The 7,973-nt window shown below is 39.5% G+C and overlaps 1 long non-coding RNA gene across 1 annotated transcript; it reads left to right on the top strand.

Annotated features, from left to right (window-relative positions):
• Positions 1 to 1,561: 1,561 nt before the first annotated feature.
• Positions 1,562 to 5,442, top strand: LOC114649601 (uncharacterized). The gene is made up of 4 exons (XR_003715817.2): positions 1,562 to 1,645; positions 2,073 to 2,115; positions 5,019 to 5,046; positions 5,367 to 5,442. It is a non-coding gene; the product is annotated as an uncharacterized LOC114649601 (long non-coding RNA).
• The last annotated feature ends 2,531 nt before the right edge of the window (positions 5,443 to 7,973 follow it).

Below are 7,973 nucleotides of genomic sequence, written 5' to 3'. Positions count from 1 at the left end.
TGGGAGGATGTGGGGTGATGAGGGAATAGGCAACAGATGTATATAGTTTAATTACGTTCAATAAAAAAGTCAGTAGTTTTTGCCTGAATTAAGAAAATGTTGTCTGGCGTGTTTTCTTTCCTCGCAGGGCACTACATGCCCAAGTGCACTGCTTTGCCCGGGGGCCTATAATGCTGTTAAGATGGCCCTGCAGACGTCATCATCAGGAAATGGTAGGACTGATCTTTACATTCACGTACAGTGAGCTGATCTCTTGACTATCTATCTCCATCATTGAGTGCCTTGAGCATGTGATAGACGCTATATAAATGAAATGTATTATTATTATTAGTATTATTATTATTGTCATTTCATTATATCAGTTGCTGTTTTTTATGGACTTCATCATGTGGGGTTTTTGTTAGTTGTTTCTTGTTGTTGAATTTGTGTTTATTGTATAATCGCTGGGCGGCATGGTGGTGCTGCGGGTAGCGCTGCTGCCTCGCAGTTGGGAGACCTGAGGACCTAAGTTCGCTTCCTGGGTCCTCCCTGCGTGGAGTTTGCATGTTCTCCCCGTGTCTGTGTGGGTTTCCTCCGGGCGCTCCAGTTTCCTCCCACAGTCCAAAGACATGCTGGTTAGGTGGATTGGCGATTCTAAATTGGCCCCAGTGTGTGGCTGTATTTGTGTGTGTGTCCTGCGGTGGGTTGGCACCCTGCCTACGATTGGTTCCTGCCTTGTGCCCTGTGTTGGCTGGGATTGGCTCCAGCAGACCCCCGTGACCCTGTGTTCGGATTCAGCGGGTTGGAAAATGGATGGATGGATGTATAATCGCCAGAAGGGAACTGTGGTGGGATTGTTGTAGTTCGAGTAGTTATATTTCATTTATTATTATTTAGTACATTCTTCAATTTCTGTTTTATTACCGTTTGCTTTTTGTCCTTGTTAGGGAGTGTGTGTGAGTGGAGCCAAGGCTGGGTCTGCTACAGATTACTCTCCTAATCACATATCCACACCACTTCAACCTACAATGTTCCTGTGTTTTCTTAGATATCTCTCATGCTGTTGCTGTACGTCTGTTTCTCTCATTTCTTATTCTGTGCTCTTTCATAACTCCACACATCCATCTCCACATTCTCATTTCTGCCACATCCAACTTCTTCTCCTGCACTCCCATTAGTGCCCATGTAGCTGGCTGAGCTGATATTCATTTATCTATTTAGGAAAGGTTTTCATTTGTTTTAACCTTTCTTGTGGTTTTTACCTTCTTCCCTAATCTATTGGATAGTAAATGTGGCTTCAGTACATCAGGGTGTTTAGTTACTTTACTTGTTTAAATTTATGTGATGAGCCTGTACCCAAATAAAACTACCTTCAGGTCTTCAGTTTGAAAAGATTATGAACAAAAGAATCTTATTGGGTTTAAAACAAGTCCTGATAAAGAACCAAACTTTCCACTTGATGTCTGTCTCACACTCCAATGCAAATGAGTGAGATCATTATTTTTTCAATTAATTGAGTTATTTGCATACTTGAAAATATAAAAGTAAATCAGACAGCCCAGTGCTTACAGATCCTGAGACCTCATCGTCTGAGCTGATCACCATGTTTTTTGAGAAAGCAGTTTGCCTCCTCGCCACCATCGCTATGTTTGCAGCAATGGCTGTGGTGAGTATTAATGCTCTGCTTGGACATCTCTTCCATATTTCTGATTTCTTCTTCTCTATAACTGATAAATACTAACATTCTTTTCCCACTTAACTTTACAGCAGACTGAATACTTTTAAATCCTCACTGACTATAACATTATTCTATGTTTAATGTACTTTGAGAGGAAGTCTTTGAGATTGTCCACATTAGATATCTTAGGCACAGGGTTGGTTGTTTTCTTTTGAATTCTCTCACTAAAGCCTTGAAAGTGTCAATAAAAATGCCAGCTATTTGGTCTCCACAGCTTTTTAAAACAGCATAACACTCCATCTTTTGTGGGGCAGTTGGCCATTCTTCATTTTTCAATTTCATTCTATTACAGCATTCAGTGTCATAAAGAAGACGTGTGCCCAAATCTCATCAGTTACACATTCTTCTCTTTCAGGCAAGGCCCGATCACCAGGATTTGCCAGACAACCACGGACTTGGTAAGCTTTTTCTGTAATATGTTGACTTGAGCAGTTAGCACATTTATAAAAGCAATACGCCAGTCCTGACGTGGGGTGTCTGTCGTTAAGACGGAGAATCATTCAACATGCTTTGTATTGTAGTGAGTTCCTTTAAGTTTGTATGCCAATCTGAAAATCACAGGAATGTCAGCCAGTCATTGCTATTTTATCGCCTGCACACAGACAGCACAGGATCATGAAGGCACCACTGAGACGATTACAGGAGGGAACAGCTCAGTTACTACAAAAGCTATAAATACAATCTTGTCCTCTTATTCAAGGTGCAGGATCCTGAAAAGTACAATTCAAGTTGATCATAACAAGCAGGGATTCCCAACCTGGTGTGTCCGCACCCTCTGAGGGTGTGAGGTGGCATTTCAAAGGGTGTGACAAAGAGGACGGCTGCAGTGCGATTTGACAACATTGAGAGGTGTGCGTTTTCTGACTTTATTGTAGTGGAAAAACAACAACATTTATTTATATCGCACATTTTCATAGGAACAACGTTGCTCAAAGTGCTTTACAAGATTAAATCAAAAGGAAGTTAATATGTCAGACCTAAACAAACAAGATTAGGCAATAATATAATACAGTATGTAACAAAGAAAAGTGCACTTGATATCTTGCTGTGTGCTGTCATTTGTAGGTCATTTATTAGTTTGTGCTCCTGCTCCATTATATAAAAAGAATCAAGCATCGTGGGTGTAATCGTCACCTGTGAATGAGCCACTGAAAGGTGTGTTCTCACGGGTTCATTGCTGCTGATGGAGATACAGAATAGCGAATGACTTTTTTCCAGAGAATGGCATCTGGATCTTGCAATGATCCGCACAGAAGGCCGAGATGTCGTATTTATTTATGTGTAATCCCTGATCATGAAATGTCACTGATTTCAAGGTTTAATCGACATTTTTGCTTGGGGGTGATAAGGTGGTCTGAGTTGGACGCATCACCTGCTGCCCATTTTTCCTGCTGGTTGTCCTGGCAGTTGTGCAGCCATTTTTAATGTCTGTTTTTGAACTGCACTTCAGGTTTTTATCAGGAGACAAATCTCATCGACTGTGTTTCATTACTTACTGGTACTCTGGCACACATTGCTTCACCGGGGTCTCTAATCCCCCAAACTCCTTGATCATTGATCACGTGCCATTTTCCTGTGGCGCTTGTTGCTTCATGGAATACCCCAACCACCGGTTTGTCAATTCAATGTCTGAACTTCACTGGGAACACATTTCTTAGATTATTGACATTTATAAATTGCTCCGTTTATAATGAAATGTTCTGCACTGAGTTAAAAGCTTATTTTTGTGAGGTCAATTCGTTCAGTCGTAGTAGCATGTTGTTCAAATATGAGAAATTTGACTTCTTCACCTTTAAATGTGATATTACTTTTGTAGGGGGTGCAAAGATAAATCAATATGTTCAGTTGGTTTATGGGCCATAGAAAAGGTTGGGGACCACTGGCATCCACTGTCATAGAGTATGTGACAGAAAACTTTGACTCCCCTTGTGCAGTGTCAAGGAATAGGTGGGACTCTAATGGAACTCAAGGGAAATGCTTGAAGTTCAAACACAATCCAAACATGAAATAATCAGTCAGTTTATTATTAATGCACGCACTTCTTATTAGGCAATGGCCAGGATAACAAAGAAAAGAGAAAAGAAATTTATCACAGAAACATTAATTAACAAAATCAAACCAGTTTCAAAGCAAACATCATAAGTTGAAAAAGCGTTATTCCAAAATTTAGAAATTTTACAGCATATCACTTTTATTTCAGCTTCATGTAATTCAGGGTTTTGGGGGTGCAGTGCCCTCCATGCTGATATCCGTGAGTGCAAAGAAGTAACTAACCCTGGTTATGCGCCTGGCCATTGCCGTGTCCACTCACACACCACCTCAGACACACTGAGAATCAACAGTGGACCTAAAACACACATATTTGGGATGTGGAAGGTGAACCTGAACAGACACAGAGAGAACATGCAGACTCTGTGATGGCAGCCACCAAGTTAGGATTTGAATGAAGGATCATTTAACAGGCACCACTAACTACGGCGCTGCTGTGCCTCCTGAAATGGACAAAACCAAGCAGGCCATCAAAGTCACCTGAGAACCCAGCAGACCGTGCAGGTCAACTCCACACAGGACTAGTGACTGCGGTGGGAGGCTGCAGGTTGTGCTGCTCTGTTTGGGCGCTGGGTGAACTTACCTGAATTTATTGACTTCAAAATTCCTGTTTTATTCTCCATTATAAATTTATGTGTGTAATTTCTGTTGCTTTATGGTGCTTTTTTGAGTTATCTGCATGAGATTTGTGTGAAATGTTTCACAGGTTCCCTTTACTTGTCATAATCTGTCAGTCTAACATTTGCTTGTCTGTTTGTGTCATATTGATCTAATTACTAAATGCTTCTGCTGTTCTTCATTTCACTTCACAAGAAGATATTCAAATCGAATCAACACAATTTGTTTCATGAACTTAACAATTACGTTTTTATTTCTTTTCACTCTTGGAGACATGTTATCCCCTTTGCTTATGTGAGGGCTCGTGAATGTGTGTCCTGTTTAAATAAGTTCTCTACACTAATGGCAACTGTTAATTGTTTGATACAAAGTGACAGCTATGAGTTGTCACAAACAGATAATGTGCTTTTATCATTTTTACAATGGATTGTTCATCTTCTTGTTCTTAGAATTTTGACTTGTGCATCCATGTATTTCCCAGGCCCTTCCTTTGGTATTTTCTGAACACTTGACTTTGTGTCACCTTGAACTGTCCTGTCCTGTCACTCTGATATTTGTAGATTATCTTTAGAAAGGAATGGAAGTGTTGTTTGAGATTCTGTCATTTTAATGTTTTATTCTTCTTCTTTCACAGCCTGATGCGTAAGCCCTAATAATCAGAGGTAAGTTGTGGGATAGGACCTCGTCATCGTCCTGCATGTTTCTGTGTCTCAATCTTCACCAATTATTTGTCAGGCGTCCCTTCTTTACTCTAAAAATGAAATGAAAAAATGGTCTGGGATTAATTTGAATTTGAAATGAAGTATGTAAAATTTGTTAAAATCTTCTCTTGTGTGTCATTGTTGATATGACTTCATTAGTTTTATTCCCTCTCCTGACAAATGTTGTTGTTTTCCATAAGACTGTCCTGTACTCATTTGACTGAAAATTTATTTGTTACATTCACTGTAATCTGCTCATTTATTTTTGTTTTATTTTTTAGGGAATGGTCATCATCCACTGAATCCTGTAACCACTACACACAGTGTGAAATCAAATTAAATAAAACAGTCATGCATATCTATTCCTTGTGTCTTCTGTCGTCACTCCAGCATGATTTGATCAACCCACAATGGTGTCTCTCTCTGATTTTTTTGATTTCTGACAATTCCACATCAAGAATCAAATCTGATGTCTCCTATAAAAATGGTGCTTACATTTTTTTCCAACAATTCCAAGTACATATACTGAAAGTACAAAGAGCAAAGCCGCCATCAAAACCTGCAGTGGATGGCAGTCCATCACTGGAGAAACGTGCAGACATATACACAGCACTGGTTTAGAATTGCCGTTTAAATTGTAACACATGTCTGTGAAACGGGTCCATTACTGTATATCCTGATAAGGCACCTGCTTAGTCCACGCTGTAGGAATTCTTAAAACGTGGTGAAGTTGGCACAGTATATTATGGCAAACCTCTCCATTCTGTTCAGAACATATGGAAGACAGCGCTTTAGAAAAGCAAACCATTTGCTAAAGACCTCAGCCACCCCACACAGTCACTTTTAGGGTAACTTAGCGCTCACAATACAAGAATCAGGTTTTTTTATCCTCTGGTTTACTCAGGAGCTGCTAATAACTACAATTCCCTGCTCGCTTGTTCATCTCTCTTTACCTCAACTGCACAAACTCTCGTTTCTTTTCCATCTTTGAAACAGTTCATGTGTATCTTTCCTCTTTGTTACAATCAATTTCTAATGGACCCTTCAATGGTTTCATCTTTTATAGATGGCTATCAGTAATTAAATTTAAAATCACAGACATAAGACTCAGTACCAAGTCCTCCATATTCAAGGTGAATGCAGCACAGCCTGACACCACTGGCACATGCTTCTAAAAGCACAGTCTTGTTTGTCTTCAGGGAAAATGCAAAATATACTCTGAAAAGAAGCAGTCTGTCAATTATCTATCCTGACTGACTCAGAGGCAAGACAGCGTCCAAATCTGCATGGGTGGCCAGTCCATCACTGGGCAAACACACCATCAAAGCACAGCCCTGACTTAGAATTGCCAGTCAGCCTGTAACACACTTCTTTGTAAAGGGTCCATTACATCCTGGTAGAGCACCTGCTTAGTCCAGGGCTGCAGGGCTTTAGAAGAAAGTGGTGACGGTGACACAGAATATTCTTGGCACACAGCGCCTTTCTGTTCAGGACACACAGTGCCTCAGAAAGGCAAACCATTTACTCCACACAGTATCTTTTAAGGACTATTGGTGTTATTTATGAAACATATTTCTCCTGAAATTAATATTTCCTCATACTTTTCACTATGGGTCTAGGTGGTTTGAACCAAGGAGGAAACAGTTCTAATGTCTAAATTGCTTCTTAAATTATTGATGTTTTGCCATGAGAGCATCTTGTTTTGTCACTTTTGTCATTGGTTACCAGGGATGTGGCTTGATAACTCACAGGACTAGCACTAAAATATAAAAGTGACACGTACTGTAATTATGGCTGACTTCCTAGATTGTAAGGTTCCCCTTAAAACGTTTTAACTGAGTTTTGCTTTTGAATGTTCAGTTTTTTTTATCTCTCACCTCTCTTTTTCAAGTTACGTTTGGTAATAGCTGCCTCATTGACTCTTTTCAGGTTAGTTTAGTTTAATTTTTTCAGTTTACATTGATTTCTAGAGCACATTTTCATACACAACATATATCTCAAAGTGCTTTACAAGATGTCAAAGAAGAGCTACAAGTAAAGAAAAACAAATTAAAATTGTCTAAGAAGAGTAATTATAACACTTCAATCAATCAATCAATCAATCAATCAATCAATCAATCAATCAATCAATCAATCAATCAATCAATCAATCAATAAATAAATAATTCATACTTACATACCAGAATTAAGAGAAGTCTTTAAATATAGATTTGTTAGGGTTTCAAAATCAAATGTTACTTTTTTGGTCATTTTCAAAAACAATATTAAAATTCAGAGAGGTTTTACCAACCACTTCAAAACATAATATTACAACTGAACAGCCTGTTTAAAAGCCAACAAAAGCCTGTGATATCACCGGAACATTCAGTTCAGACACTTCATCTGATTTTCCATGTCATATACCCAATAAAACCCTAAAGGTCCATCAGACCTTTCCGGTACAGAAAAAATGGCGTTTAGAGAAAGCATCGGCTATTTACCATATTTTTGAGTAAGAGTCATTGTCCGTGTTATGAAAGTCTTGTATGTTGTACAATCGACTCCTTAATAGAATGTTCATTTTTCAGTTCGTCGGCAGCATTTTGTACAAAGACGTGAATCTGGTGAAAAGGCTGAAAGATGTTGAAACAGTCCAGAGTCTTGATGACCAGGCTCCTGAGCCACGGTTTGTGGAAAACAGACAGCAGCTGCTGCTGAGCCAGTCAGTCTCAAACAGACATGTAGTCCGTGTCTGGCCAGATTGGTCTATTCAACATCCCTGACAGGTACTTTTAGGTACCGATCCACTATTATATCCGGCAGAGCCGCCCTCCAACTCTTACCCAGCTTCAGAGACTTTCGAAATGTCTCACCCAGGGTCCGTCAGTTTTTTCAAGGGTCATGCCCGC

The sequence above is a fragment of the Erpetoichthys calabaricus genome, chromosome 3, assembly GCF_900747795.2.
Source record: "Erpetoichthys calabaricus chromosome 3, fErpCal1.3, whole genome shotgun sequence".
NCBI classification, from domain to species: domain Eukaryota; kingdom Metazoa; phylum Chordata; class Cladistia; order Polypteriformes; family Polypteridae; genus Erpetoichthys; species Erpetoichthys calabaricus.
This window is presented reverse-complemented; position numbering and strand designations above follow the sequence as displayed.